General features: G+C 39.8%; 1 pseudogene across 1 annotated transcript; it reads left to right on the top strand.

Moving 5' to 3' along the window:
• The first annotated feature begins 3,527 nt into the window (after nucleotides 1–3,527).
• LOC143886578 (labd-13Z-ene-9,15,16-triol synthase, chloroplastic-like) lies at nucleotides 3,528–9,319 on the top strand (annotated as a pseudogene). The gene is made up of 3 exons (XR_013253874.1): nucleotides 3,528–3,746; nucleotides 3,893–4,359; nucleotides 8,667–9,319. The product of XR_013253874.1 is annotated as a labd-13Z-ene-9,15,16-triol synthase, chloroplastic-like (transcript).
• The last annotated feature ends 6,086 nt before the right edge of the window (nucleotides 9,320–15,405 follow it).

Genomic DNA, 15,405 nt, shown 5'->3' with positions numbered 1-15,405 from the left:
CCGTACTTGAGTTTCTTAACTTGGATTTGGTGTCTTAGTAAATGAAGAAAGCTCCAAGCGTAACCTGAAGGAGGTCGAGACTCCTAACAGCAAGTAAATTGCCACCAACCTTGGTTATATGCTAATCCTCCTAAGCAAAGAGCACAATTTCTGCTCATGGATTAAGCCAGAACTTGGGATGATCAAGCTTAATTCAGATGCTGCTCTAAATAGGTTTTCGCAAGGCAATAACTGCTTACACTCTGAACCTCTAACATCTCTAAATGCGATCCTCGGAAATCTCAACACTGCAAACTAGTGAGCTCAATCACATTGATGCCCGGTGCTCCTTATGTAAATCGTTGTCAGAAACTCAGAATGCAATGATCACCCCCTTGTGTTTCTTAGCTTGAATTTGGTGTTTTAGTAAATGAAGAGAACTCCTAGCTTAACCTGAAGGAGGTTGAGAATCCTAACAGCAAGGAAATTGCCACCAACCTTGGCTATATGCTAATCCCCTTAAGCAAAGAGCACAATTTCTGCTCATGGATTAAGCCAGAACTTGGGATGATCAAGCTTAATTCAGATGCTGCTCTAAATAGGTTTTCGCAAGGCAATAACTGCTTACACTCTGAACCTCTAACATCTCTAAATGCGATCCTCGGAAAGCTCAACACTGCAAACTGGTGAGCTCAATCACATTGATGCCCGATGCTCCTTATGTAAATCTTTGTCAGAAACTCAGAATGCAATGATCACCCCCTCGTGTTTCTTAGCTTGGATTTGGTGTTTTAGTAAATGAATAAAGCTCCTAGCTTAACCTGAAGGAGGTTGAGAATCCTAACAGCAAGGAAATTGCCACCAACCTTGGCTATATGCTAATCCTCCTAAGCAAAGAGCACAATTTCTGCTCATGGATTAAGCCAGAACTTGGGATGATCAAGCTTAATTCAAATGCTGCTCTAAATAGGTTTTCGCAAGGCAATAACTGCTTACACTCTGAACCTCTAACATCTCTAAATGCGATCCTCGGAAAGCTCAACACTGCAAACTGGTGAGCTCAATCACATTGATGCCCGTTGCTCCTTATGTAAATCTTTGTCAGAAACTCAGAATGAAATGATCACCCCCTCGTGTTTCTTAGCTTGGATTTGGTGTTTTAGTAAATGAAGAAAGCTCCTAGCTTAACCTGAAGGAGGTTGAGAATCCTAACAGCAAGGAAATTGCCACCAACCTTGGCTATATGCTAATCCCCTTAAGCAAAGAGCACAATTTCTGCTCATGGATTAAGCTAGAACTTGGGATGATCAAGCTTAATTAAGATGCTGCTCTAAATAGGGTTTTGCAAGGCAACAACTGCGTATACTCTGAACGCTCCTACTGAAATGCACTTGCTAGAGTTAGTGGTGTTAATGTGCAGCAGAAGCGTGGTGGAATGCTGCAGTCCTAAGTGGGGGCCTGTCTAAGTATGGGAGTAGGTGTGACCCATCCTGCTATGGGACATGTTTAAAGGGCTTAATCTAACTCGTTCCGTCAGTCATGGGGCTTTTGGAGTATTGGTTAGGTTAGACCTTAAACCACTTACAATTGTAACATTCCACCACGCTTTGGAGTTGATGTCCTCGGCAGCTCACCCTTTGGTGGCTTTCACTCTAGTTGTTCGGCTAGTAGCCCTTTTCACAGGTTGACCCTGCCCTTTTCACAGGGTGACCCTTCCGTGACTCGAACACAAGATGTGGTGTTGGCTTTGATACCAAATGTTAGGTATTTAACCAATACGTCAAAAGCCTATGAACGCAGTAGACTAAGCCCTTGAATCACTTAGGGTCATAGCATTCCCCAAGATCGCAACATTCCCCCACACTTTGTAGCCAATGTCCCCTGCGGCCCGCTCTGTGACGGCTTGTACTCTGGTTGTTCTCCAGGTTGGCATTTTCATAGGTCTCCCCTTCCATGACTTGAACACAGGACATGGTGTTGGCTCTGATGCCAAATGCTAGGCATTTGCATACGTCACCCCTTTCATATACCCATTACCTGGGCTCCTGATATTGACATGAACTCACATTGTTTTATGTGTTTTAATCAACAGCCAAAAGCTGCATGTATAGAACTTCTGGGGAATTGTAATAGCTTTTTGACTACTGATTAAAGCATATAAAACGAGGAGAGTTTGATTATCAAAACATGGTCAGCCAACATCAGTAACCTGTATTTATAAGCTACTAATATTCTCACCACCACGTTTTGATAATGAGACAAACTCACCCTTTCCTTTCTTTTATTATTTAATCAGCTGTCAAAAAACGGTTACAGTTCCCAATTAAAAAATAGATGATTTTAAGGGCAAGGCCTATTTATATGATGTCCGCAGGTAGGTTCACGTGTTTAAAAAATAATACAGTGAGGCTTACCTTGTCCAAAGATCTAAACCATTCAGTTGTAAGGCCTCACCAAGCGTTTGCGTGTGTGTGTGAGAGAGAGAGCACTACAAAAGGTAAAAGAGGGGCTAATGGGGATTAGTAGGGGTGAATATATTAGCGACCTAAATCAACACCCTAGATGTATTCCTCTTTTCAATCGAATTATAGTGTTGAACTTTGACAGCCTTGATTAGGGCCTTAAGTCATATGATGAGGCAATTTGGTCCCTAAATCAGCTGATGCCAAAGAGTCATTGCTTTCCACTCAAATGACTTGTGCATCAACTGCAAATCGATAGAGGGCCCCTCTAATCGGAAAATCCACACCATCCATATATCTATTCTCTCCAAATCCCCATAAATATCTCTTTATCTTCTGCCTCTCTTTTTATTAATCTAATGTTATGAATATGGCTAATTTAGAGGGATATTATCTTAAATTGAAGGTCAGTCTAAGTGAAAATTGAATAGGATTGGTTTAAGCTATCTCTTTTCATGGGTAAAAAAGTAAGAAATTGTAGAAATAATTTCATTTCCAAACTTTCCAATAATTTCCACCAATCCTAACAGCTCTCATCACACCACACATCCGATAATGCCTAACATAATATTAAGCTTAACAATATAGCCAGAACAATATTACTTGGAAGGCCTGTCATTTAGTATAGTATGACATCAAATGGTTCATACATTTCCCTGTCATTTTTCATTTATGACAGTTAATAAGAGTTTTTTATGAGATTATTTCATTTAGTTCTGTTGTATATTGTGGCATGTTGCTTGGTTGATAGTATGTTATTGGACCGAGATTCGTAGACGTACAAAGCTGTCTCGTGCTTGGACTGGTTCTTGGTTCGGGGTGTGACAAGTTCCTTTTGCTTTTAGTTAATTTTGTCTTTTGTTGAGGATGGAAGATAGAAATCGTTGGGGTAGTCACATATTTTATAGTGTTTTCTCTTTTCATTCTTAGATTGAGTTACGATGACTTTCTAAATGAGATTAAAAATGAATTTGAGGGTACTAAAGTAAGCAATATTTTTAGTAAACTCTTACTGGTATTTAATTTTTTTTTTTTGTTCAGTGTAAAATTTTCTGTGTTTATACTGAAAAAAAAATCTCCTTTCATCAGACAGTTCCAACATGAATTTATTGCATGGTTGAAAAGGTGGTCCATCCTAAAATAGGGACGGGCACTTTACCCCTTTTCACAATTTGCTCACTAACTCTCGTGTTAATGTTACCAACCAAAAACATAGCTGATATTGACAAGGTCTCAGGTGTATGATTTAAGCATTTTTCACCTTTCTAGAGGCAAAGAATTCAGACAGTGTGGCGGATAGAACTGGTAACTTTCTCATCCACAAATCCCAATATTCACCTTGAAGTTGGATGATCAAATTTACTAAGCGAAGAGGGCTATAAACATCACATACATTAATTGCTTCGTGTATCTCACATAATAACCCATTTTCCATTGCATGAACATTGTAGATATGGGATCCAACGTTGCTGCTAAGCTTAGAGCCAGTGTTTCTCAAGGGTGTTCATGGTTGTGGGAGGAAATCAATTAGAAAGAGGAAACAGAACTCACGGTTTGTGTGGCACTAGTCATCGCGATTGTATGGTATGCAAGGATGGCGAAAAAATCGATAAAGGGGAAGTTGAAATTGCCGCCGGGTCCGCAAGGGTTGCCGTTGGTCGGAAACCTTCCTTTTCTCGATAGCCAACTCCATATCTACTTCACCTCCTTAGCTAAGAACTATGGCCCAATCATCAAGCTCTGGCTCGGGAGCAAGCTCTGTGTGGTGGTAAGCTCCCCATCTTTGGCCAAAGCCATCCTAAAAGACCATGACACCATCTTCGCGAACCGTGATGTGCCCGCTGCACTAACCTTAAGTTTTGGAGGCCAAGACCTTGTATGGGCTCCCTATGGACAACACTTTACCATGCTTCGAAAGGTGAGTATTTTGTGTGTTTGCCCTTTTTATTCATTTTTTTTTGTTTTTAACCTAGAATTTATCTAGGAACTCCAGCCGCAACTGAATTTTTATAGATAAAAAATAGGGAGATGATATTTTCACCCCACAGTAAGCATTCGCCTTCCTTATAACGTGAACCGTGGGCAACTTTAACAAATTTTGACATCAAATCACGTTAAAATACGGTAGTGGTGATCATGGTTTTAAATTTCGGATTTCGGTGGGGACCGAAACCGAAATTTCCCGAAATACCATTTTTCGCTAAATACCAAATTTCGACCGAAATTTAGGAAATTTCGTTTTTGGGACATTTTTTTTTAAAAAAAAAATTGTTACAAAATTTCGGTCCAAAATTTCGGTCCAAAATTTCGGAATTAAATAAATACTCTTTTTAATTTCTTACCAAATTTCGTTCGAAATTTCGGTTTTCCCAGGGACCGAAACCGATATTTTAAACCATGGTGGTGATATCATTTCCCTAAAATTATAAGAAATACAAGAGGAGACAAGTTACTCGACCACTTAGACCCCACTAAAATATTAAAGAAAACCACAATAGAACTGTATCTAACTCGAACATTAGGATTACTGAGAGAGTCAACAAATTTCAACAAGTTTGGTTAAGTCTAGTAGAACAAGCATGATTTGCCAATGAATCTACAACGTTCTCCCCTTCTCTAATTATTCATTTTCTTCGCATTTAATGTAAATATTGTCTATGCCTAGGGGTGTAAATGGATATTCGAAAATTCGAATACCGTCCGCATCCGAATTCGTTTAAAGCGAATATCATCCGAATCCGTTTCAAGCGGATATTATCCGAATCCGTTTATGAGATATCCGGCTCTTAGCGGATGCGAATCTGGTGAATGGTATATCCAATCCGTTTAACATCGGAATCCGAGAAGTACATCCTTTTTATTTATTATTAATAATATCATTAATATTTATTTTTAGTAATCACATACTATCGTTTGTTTCCAAAAGAAAAGTGAATTTTGTTTTGAATTTTCTTTCTAGAAAAAAAAAAGACAAAAAAAAAAGTGTTTTGAGTGGGAAATGGAGTTATCTCTCATTTTAACGGCATTCTTGGAGTTTGACATGGCTTCTTTATGAAGTAATAAATGTGGGCTGTAGGATGAAAGAGGCAAATGGATGATGGCGATTGAAAGATGATGGCATAGCTTCTAGAGAATTCTAAAGCAAAAAGGCCATCTAGGTCATTGATGGTAAATGGACGGCGCAGATTAATTTTTCAACTTAGGGTTGTATAAAAACCCAAAATGCAATTAAAAGAAGGGACTTCTAAGGTTTGCAAGGAGAAGCAATAGAGAGGAGAAAGGAAGAGGCCGAGACACCATCTCCGGCATTCCTTGGTGCCCCCACCTTCCACCAAAATCCACCGCCGCCCCTCTCCACCTCCTTCTCACGGCCACCTCCATCACCGCTAGTCACCTCTATCTCTAACCCAAACTCCATCTCCATCCCTATTTCTCTTCATCTTTGACCATCAGCACTCCTACTTCCCCTGTTCAAAATAGCCCAAACCCATTCAATCATATACAGCAAAACAAAAGAACAAAAATCCAAAGATCACTGCCAACACCATCTCTCTCTATACCGACATGAAATTAGCATAATCAGGAATGATAATCACAGCACAATCCGTTGTAGTCTCTGTTTGTTTATGCCAACCGATTGTGAGCCCAAAACCAATTATTGGGCTCAAAACTGAACATAATTTTCAGTCCAATAATTGGTTTCGGGCTTACAATCAATTGTCAAAATATTAAACAAATAGGGCTTTAGATTTTCATTTAGAGCCCAATACTAGGTTGGGGAGTGATAAATCGACTCCCCATGTGTCTTTCTCTCTCCTCTAGGTTAGAGAGAGAAAGAGGAGAGAGATAGACACATGGGGAGTTGATTTATCCATTAGGGGAGTCAATTTATCACTGCCCTACTAGGTTTTGAACAAACAATCTGTTGTCATAATCTTAAACCAACTGGGCTAATGAACCTCTTCGTTTAAGATTATGACAACCGATATTGTAAGTGCCAAACCGATTAGTGGACTCAAAATTACGGTTTTGGATAGGGGTGCAACTCGGGTTGGGTTGGATCGTGTTGAGGCCAACCTTAACCCAGCCCGAGATTGCATTCCCTCAACCCAATCCGAACCCAACCCAATCCGAGCCTATGGTTGAGGATGGTCAACCCTAACCCAACCCGCCTCTAAAATTTTCAACCCTAACCCAACCCATCAACCCAAAATCGGGTCGGGTTGAGTCAGGTTCACAGTCCGCCTTCGGCCATACAGAAAAATACAGTAATCCAAAGAAAATCAAGATATAGTTAGAGGATTCGGGTCGGATTCGGGTCGGATCATGTTACCAAGGCCTCAACCCCAACCGAACTCGAAATTAAATCGGTTTGGCTTTTCTCAACCCTAACCACTTGAGAAAATGCCAACCCAATCCGAACCAAAATCAGGTTGAACCCGTCGGGTTGGGGTTGAGCCCGACCCAAGTTGCACCCCTAGTTTTGGACACAATCCAATGTCAAAATCTAAAACGAGCATGGCCTTATATTCAAAACCCATTGAACATAATAACGAATCTGATGATCCTAAATACCGTACGCCGAAATGACGGCCTCTCAAATTCGTGACAAGGTTTTCTCTCTCTTTTTAACGGATCTTCTTTCAGACTACTTTTTGGCAATATTTGTTGCGAGAAAGTATACAGTGCAAGGCCGTGCATGCAGGTGCAGCCCAAAATAACAGTGGGGCCTACATTATTTGGATTATCCAAACCATTCATTTTTTGGGCTGCATGTGCACGCACGGCCGTCCACCATATAAATTCTCAAAATTGCAACTTTTTTCCACTCGCTATCACCGTTCAAGAAAACAACCCTTCAAAGAGTTTTGAGGTATTATTATTTGTGCAACTGATGCCAGCTTGAGTCCCTAGTAGTAGTTTTTGAACCATGGTTCACCCTGTTGTGGCTGTCCTCAATGGGGAATAAATATCCTTGAATAAGTTCTTCCTGCCATTTGCTATTTGCTTGGATAATTTTATCTTGAAATTTTCTTGTCCTTAACCGAGTTTTCCTAGTAATATTTTAATTATCCAAAAACAAAGGTCAACACCAAATGTGGATAAACCGATAGGGGTCCCCGCCAAACCCCGGCCAATTTACCTATAAAAAAACATGAAATGTGGATAGCAAGTCCATCCAAGAAGAATTACTGGCGGACCACAATGACTCCGAAGGTGAGCCATTGCAGAAGGTTCCAAAGAAGAAATACCTCGTACTCCCTACCGAAGATGTACCCAAAGATCCCAATATGCACCTAACTCAAAAGCCATTGTTGTTTCTCTATTTCTCCTAGTTACTGTCTCTAGGGTTAGTTCGAAGAATTTGGATCACCTGGATCCTTTATTCCCCTTTCTATTATGGTCTCTAGGGATAGTAGGGGTGGTGCTTTGTGCTCTTGATTGTAATGTCTTTTTTTTTATATTAATACATTCGTAGAGGTCCTACCTAACCCCAGCTTACCTATAAAAAAAGTTCATCCAAGAATTAGGGCTGTTACTCGGGTCGATTTTTAGGAATTTTGGTTGAGATTTTACAACAAATTTGGGTCGGATTCATGTTGATTCTTATAATGGGATAACTCACTAGATTTACCATAAATATAGATAATGGTATCATCATTAGAAAAGGGGAGTGGTAAATCGACCCCCGTATATTTTAAATCGACTCCCATGCGTCTTTCTCTCTCCTCTGGGTTAGAGAGAAAGAGGAGAGAGATACAGTCATGGGGGGTCGATTTATCGCTGCCCTTAAAAAAAACATAGATAATGGGATAACTCACTTTGCTTTACACTTCTTTGATTGCTGTTGAGATCTTTTGGGAATTATAATAGCCTCTCACAGCTGGTTACTTAAAACATAAAAAACAAGGTGAGTTCATCCTATAAACAAAACATGGTTGCGGGTGACACGGGTTCTAGGCTAGCTACCTTCAGCCCCATTATTTTTGCACTGTTAATATATATGGTGAGATCTGACCGTAGTAGTTAGGTTAGATTAGGATTGCTATCTATTTTTCAGTTCATATGATTATGCTAATCTCTTTCTATGTTTATCCCTTGGAGTGTTTTATATAAACACTCATTAGGGCCAATTGTAATGCACCCAAGATTGGCAAATCTTTTATTCCTTTACACTAACAACCCTAATTTTCTTATTCACAACTATATAAACGTGGTTGACAGGACCTCCTGATGGGCGCGACTGATACAACATCGACGACAGTGGAATGGGCCATGGCTGAGATGATGAAGCATCCTGAGATTATGAGAAGAGCTCTAGAAGAATTGGAGGAAGTAGTTGGGAAAAATAAGGTAGTAGAAGAGTGTCATTTGCCTAAATTGAGCTATTTGGGTGCAATCTTGAAGGAAGTTTTACGTTTGCACCCGTTAGTCCCGTTCTTGGTCCTCGTAGACCTAGCCAATCATGCGTGGTAGGCAGTTACATGATCCCAAAAGGAGCCCAAGTTTTGGTGAATGTATGGGCCCTGCATATGGACCCCAAAGCTTGGGAAAACCCAGTAGAGTTCCAGCCAGAGAGGTTCTTGAATGCTACTAACAAATACGAATTCGGCGGTAACAACTTCAGTTATCTTCCATTTGGGTCTGGGAAGAGGATGTGCGTAGGGGTCCCCATGGCAGAGAGGATGCTCATTTATGTATTGGCTTCTCTGTTGCATTCCTTCGAGTGGCGATTACCGGAGGGGGAGAAGCTTGATCTTTCAGAAAAGTGTCCAATTATTCTAAAGAAAGAAACACCACTAATTGCAATTCCCATGCCAAGGCTATCCATTCCAGAACTCTACTCTTGAAGAACAGTCATTTCAATCAGTTTCTATATATATATTCTTCTTCTACATTTCACTGTGTTAACTACCATAGGTAAATTAAGCTTTGTTCCTGTATGCTGAAATCCATTTCAGAATTCATACACTACAATGCTTGTAATAAGAAATGTAGGCTTTTAAAAACCTTAAAATGTAGCTTTTTAGTTGAACATTATCTATGTACCTTTTTACTTGAAAAAGTATTCTTTCAAAAGACGAAAATTAACTCCAAAGTTCTTTTGGCAGAAAAATGTTGTGAAAAAACCCCTCAGTAACAACCTTTAATTTCAATTAGGGGGGGTTTTGGGCAAATCCCGCTTAATCATTTTTGGGCTTGGAGAAAATACTCCGAAAGTAAGATTATACAGAGATTATACAGGATGTGTGGGCATAGCTGCATATAATGGGGGTACGTACTACGTACAACATAATTGCTTCCCTCGGTGACGGTCACTTGGGGCTTCTATTTCTAGAATGTTTTTCTTGCAATCCAAATAGGGCCTTAGAAAATTCTAAAAAGTAGTTGCCTTAATCCCATCGATAGTCATCCACCACACTCATTTCTCACCCCTTAATCATCCACTCCCCAAAGTAGAACTTGTAGGAAATAGTGTGATTTCAGATTTTAGCAATGAATCTGATGTAGTTGCAGAAATAAACATGCAGAAAATAAAAAACTTACCATGTACAACCCATAATCTGTGAGAGATGGGGAGACATGAGAGGGTGGGAGGGGAGCATGAAAGGATCTAAAAACCAGGAAAACAAAAAAAGCATGCAATTCTAAATAGGAATTTTATTTTCACTATCTCTACTCCACCCACTCCTTCTTTCCCAGCCCCTCATATAGATGGGGCCATGAATATTCCATGGAATAATTTTTCATGGTTGAAAAAGTGTGCCCATGCAAGAGGGAAAGTACAGATACTTTTTTTTCTAGACTCACTGTAGATAAATCCGCATTTCTAAACCTTAATTAATATCAGCTTCCCTATCTTCTTTTCAAAGATTTTGGAGAATCCCACATAAATATCCTTTTTTGCTCAAAGTAAGATTTAGGCACAAAATGTCATATCTCTCTCTAGAGATTCTTCGAAATCCCTGCTTTTCTTCACTACAGACTTTCAATTCATTACAAAAGAATTCATATGATAATGCATTATTTTAAAAGGGCGCCCTTATTGGCCACACGTCACCATCCCCTTTGACTTTTCTCCCAGAATAAATGCAAGATGGGGACGTGCAGCCAATAAGGGCGCCCTTTCACCCCTTTTTTACAAGGGCGCCCTTCAGTTTAGAACCCCTCTTCTATAAAATGTATTTATAGAGGTGATTAACAGGCTTCCATAGTTGGCTGATTTGGACAAGCTTAAGGATGGAAAATCTAATTTGGACAGAAAATCAAACTTAAGTGGTAAGCACCGACTTTCATAATAGCCTGGTTTTGACAAATGACCAAGTAGCTAGGTGACCCAACCAAGTTAGGCCCCCACCACAACGGCCTTACTAAGCTTTTCCTGTGAGCTTTAGCCACACAATGCACAATGACATCTTTTCTGATATTTCTTGTGTTGATAATTGAACTTGTTGCTGTCATGTTAACGTTTCAGAGCATCCCCACATTACCTACATTGCCACCTAAAGTAATTGACCATTTTTTCCCATCGACATTAAATCGAGGACTTTGGATTCAACGTTAGAAAATATCAAATATTAATCGATACAACTTTGAGGGGAAGCTATATACTTGGCAGTGATTTTTTTCCTTTACATGATTAAAGGAAATTCAGCCTACGGATACTTCAGCAAATTTCATGTCATTTGATTTGAAGAACCTCAATGTATTGAGATTCCTCTGTAATCGGCGAGTAAATGTCATTTAGTCGTTGGAGGATCTTTCTTATCTGTGCTGCATGGTAATTATATTACACTATGGGGCCGTTTGGATATGCGGATTTTAGAATCCAGGTTTTAGTTTGAAAACAGTGTAAAAGAGGGTTTATGATCAAGTTGCTGCAAGCTATCACGACAACGTTTCTTGGATTTTAAGTAAGAAATTCAGGTTTTAGAAATCTACCCCGCATCCTGAGATTTCAAAAACTTGGAAACATCGGATGATTGTTAGATTTTGATTTTCAAAATCTTATTTTTTGGTCAAAAGAAACTGTTGGAAAATGTTTTCTAAGTGTGTTTTGGAAAAGAAAAACTTTTCTTTGGAAAGTTTTGTTTTTTGCAAGAGAAAGAGAAGAGTGCAAAAGTAGTGTGAAAAAAATTGTCCCGTACCGACTCATAAGAAAAGAAAATTGGGCTTATAAGGCTTTACTCTTTTCTCTTCTTAATTATGGTGCACAAAGGGTCTTAGCCATGAGTTGAACTGCAGGACGGTGCAATCCACCTTTCGCACACGCGCACGCGCACTCGCGCGGCGTGGGCAATGGGCAATGGGCTATAGGGCGCATAGTGGCGCTTTATTGGCGCACGCCGTATCGTAGCGATGGTTCGATCAGGTTGGGCCTGAGTTCGGGCCCAACGGTTGGCCCAGCAGGCCTAGGGGTAGGGGTGGTTATTCGGTTATAACCGAACCGAAATAACCGAAATTTGATAACCGAAATAATTTCGGTTATCAAATTTCGGTAACCGAAACCGAACCGAAATTTTAAAGAACCGAATCGATTAAAAATTCGGTTATTCGGTTATAACCGAATAAACCAAATAACCGAATAGTGGGAGAAAAGAGGGAAAAAAGAAAAATCTTTGTTTCGATCGGAGGGCTTGGATGATCCAATCGAAATGATTTTTTGAGCATAACCTAATTAAGTTGTGATCAATCAAATGGACGGTTTGATCATCCTTTGGAGTGCCCATATTACATCTTTTTTTGAAAAAATAATGGTTTTTATCATTAATTCGGTTATTTCTATTAACCGATTTTTTTTGGAGATAACCGAAACCGAATTGCCAAAAAAAAAAACTGAAACCGAACCGAAATGGAAAAAAACCGAATCGAACCGACCGAACCAATTCGGTTCGGTTCGGTTATTCGGTTTTAACTGAATAATGAACACCCTTACCTAGGGGCTCAAATGGATAGCGCATGAGCATGTGCGATCCGAACCATCGGATCGTGGTGTAACAGCTAGTGGATGATGACCATTGGATTGTGTCTCTTCTACACAACCCTCAAGTTCCTAAATGGTGCAATCTGCACCGTGGATGGGAGATCTAGCGGTTACGGAGTTAGAAGGGTTTTTACATAAGCCAACGGTCACTCCAGGATTGATCTGAACCGTAGAGTCGCGATTAGACGCGATCTAACGGTCAGAATTCAAACCTGTTGAAAGGATGCAGAAAGGGTGTTTTCCAATGGGAAAAGCCACCACAAGCTCTCTAAAAACAGTATAAATTGTCCATTCTAACAGAATTCGGATTTCTACTTTGGTATTCCCAAAATTGCTATTTCCAACACAATTCTCTCTCTCTAATCCCCTACAAAGTTTCTGTTTTACTGTTTTAGAAGTTTTGTTCAAGTGTTCTGTTTTCTGCAGAAATAAACATTTGTGTCTCAAATACTTTCAAAATTCAAAGGTGATTCAGGGCTTGATTCCGTTCAGTGCAGAACATCGTCAAACAATCGGTTTGAAACCGGGCTTCATTGTTTCTTGGAGGCGAGTTCGTGGTCCCCTTTGCACACTACTGGTGGGGGGCGAATATCGTCTTAAGGAGAGCGTTTACGCGCCTTGAAGCATCTTCTTATCTTCTTATCTTCTTCTCAACCACTTCACGGATTTTCTCCAACAATGATCGCCTGCTGATGGAAAGAAGGGCGAGAAATCAGAAAACAACGGCGGGTCCACTTCTTCTCCTACAATTTTGAAGAAATCCCAGATTCTAGAATCCGTGTATCCAAACGACCCTATAGATGTAGCTAGGATACTAAGAGGGCGAGCCTTGGCTCAACGGTAAGGTTGCTCCATTGTGACCTGGTGGTCTGTGAGTCACGGGTTCGAGTCATGGAAATAGCCTCTCTGCAAAGCCGAGGCAAGGGTGCATACATCTAGCCCTCCCTAGACCTCACAATGGCGGGCGCCTTGTGCACTGGACTGTCCTTTTCTTATGTAGCTAGGATACTGATGTTGGCATTGTCGTGTTTTGATAACTGCACTTAGTCATCTTGTCTTTTAAAATAAGAAAAGATAAGCTGATTTTGTGCAATTATTAAAACATGGTAGTGCCAATATCAGAGATGATGGCCATTCACACTGTCAAGAATCTGTTCAATCAAGTCAAGCCATTAACTAATCTTCTAGGCCTAACAATGAACTGATAAAAAAAAATCTCTTTTCATTAGCAGTCCCGATGTAAAGATTTCAAATGCAAATTTGATTAACATTTCTTCCTTTCTAACTTTCTTAACATTCTACACCATAGGGTGGTCACCCACAAATGACGGTTTGCATCATTGAAAAGGCCTAAAATACATACGAGCACTTGACATCGACAAGGTCTCATGTGTTCAATTGTACCTTTCTAGAAGCAAAGTGGGCTATAGAGGTTGTATTAGGCAACCATCATGAAAGCTATTTTCCCCTCTTCTCTTAGGTGCGGCGAGAGTAAAAAGATAAAATGCCAACCCACAAAGCCCCTAAAATGTGTTTGATCGAACACCTTTCTAGAAGCAAAGGGGGGCTATATGTAAACCAAAACGTAGGGCTGACATGCCAAAAGGTCTCATGTGTTTTGATTGGAACATTTAGAACCTTTCTAGAAGCAAAGGTCTTCAATCTCCAAATAAACATGATGTGTAAAATGGTGGACCACACCCATGCTTGGGTTTGGGTGGAGATTGTCGGGATGTTTCTATCTAAGAAAAAAGTTTTATAAAAATAACACTGTACATAAAAAATTCAAAATCTAGTGGGTTTGCTATTTTCCTTGAAAACATAATATTTTCTTTGTTTTTAAACTTTATAAAACAATTTCCATAGAAATAATTTTGCAAAATGCTAGAAAAATTATTTTCAATGAAAAATTCAATAAAATTTATATGGAGATATATGGGCCCACCCCTGCTATATGCATTCGAGCACAGGCTATCTGCGCTCGAACGCAGAAACAGTTTTCCAAGGGCTTATTGTTCCTTTGCGCGCTCGAGTGTAGAAACAAGGTGTGCCCACATTTTTCTGGGGATCCAAAGCATTCTTTTGATAGATCCTATCATAGATAGGGTGTCCACAAAAAATCAGCTTCAATGGATCATCATAACCCTTCCATTTGAGAGAGGAGGGGGAGATGGATGGACAAATACTGTGGGCAAACTCGAAACAGCGTTCAACCTAGCCCACTAACTGGTTCAGGGACTTACAATCTCAAAAATAACTTAGGAACTCACAAACACATTAGTTAGTCTAGGAATTTATTGACACAGTCCACTAGAATAGTCATATTTGACTAACCACTTGTCTGATTTCTACGTGCCTATACTCGTTGGAAACAAATTTTAAAGGGCTACAACTTTCTAGCCTATCATTTTTCCAAATTATTTCACCTAATACTCCAAAAATTATCTTGAAAATCGGGCAGCAACATTGCAGCGGGAATGCACCTGCAGCATAAAGGACGATGATGTAAATGAATAAAATAATAAACACGAAGGGCTTGATGCTTCTCCAATCTATGCGATTCGTTGCTCCAATCGTTGATGGTAGATCCATCACGAGTGGATAGAGAAATGAGGTGGGCTACGAGTGACGCTGCCCCCGATTTGAGAATATTAAAAAGAATAAAAAGAAATGTAAAGTAGAGGTCGTAGACCCTTTTTTCTCTGTGGAAGAGAATTAGAAGAGAAAAGTTTGGTTTGCTAATGTATTTTTTTGGTTTTGTTGAGGTTAGAAGAGAGAAAATGAAACGTTGGAGTCTCTGTCTTAGAAAGACAGAGAAGAGAAGAGAGCAAGAGAATCATTTGTTGTTGTTTTTTTGGTAAGTAAGCTGGGGTTTGGCGTGGACCCCTACGGGTTTACTTGATTAATAAAGATGGTACAATTAGCTCACAAAAACTAACCCTATCACAAGAATAGGGAAACAGACCAAGAGTACACCGT

Source organism: Tasmannia lanceolata, unplaced genomic scaffold, assembly GCF_043159265.1.
Source record: "Tasmannia lanceolata isolate RefF3 unplaced genomic scaffold, GAP_Taslan_0.1 ptg000002l, whole genome shotgun sequence".
Taxonomy (NCBI): Eukaryota; Viridiplantae; Streptophyta; class Magnoliopsida; order Canellales; family Winteraceae; genus Tasmannia; species Tasmannia lanceolata.
The sequence above is the reverse complement of the archived record's forward strand: the minus strand, read 5'-3'. Positions and strand labels throughout refer to the sequence as shown.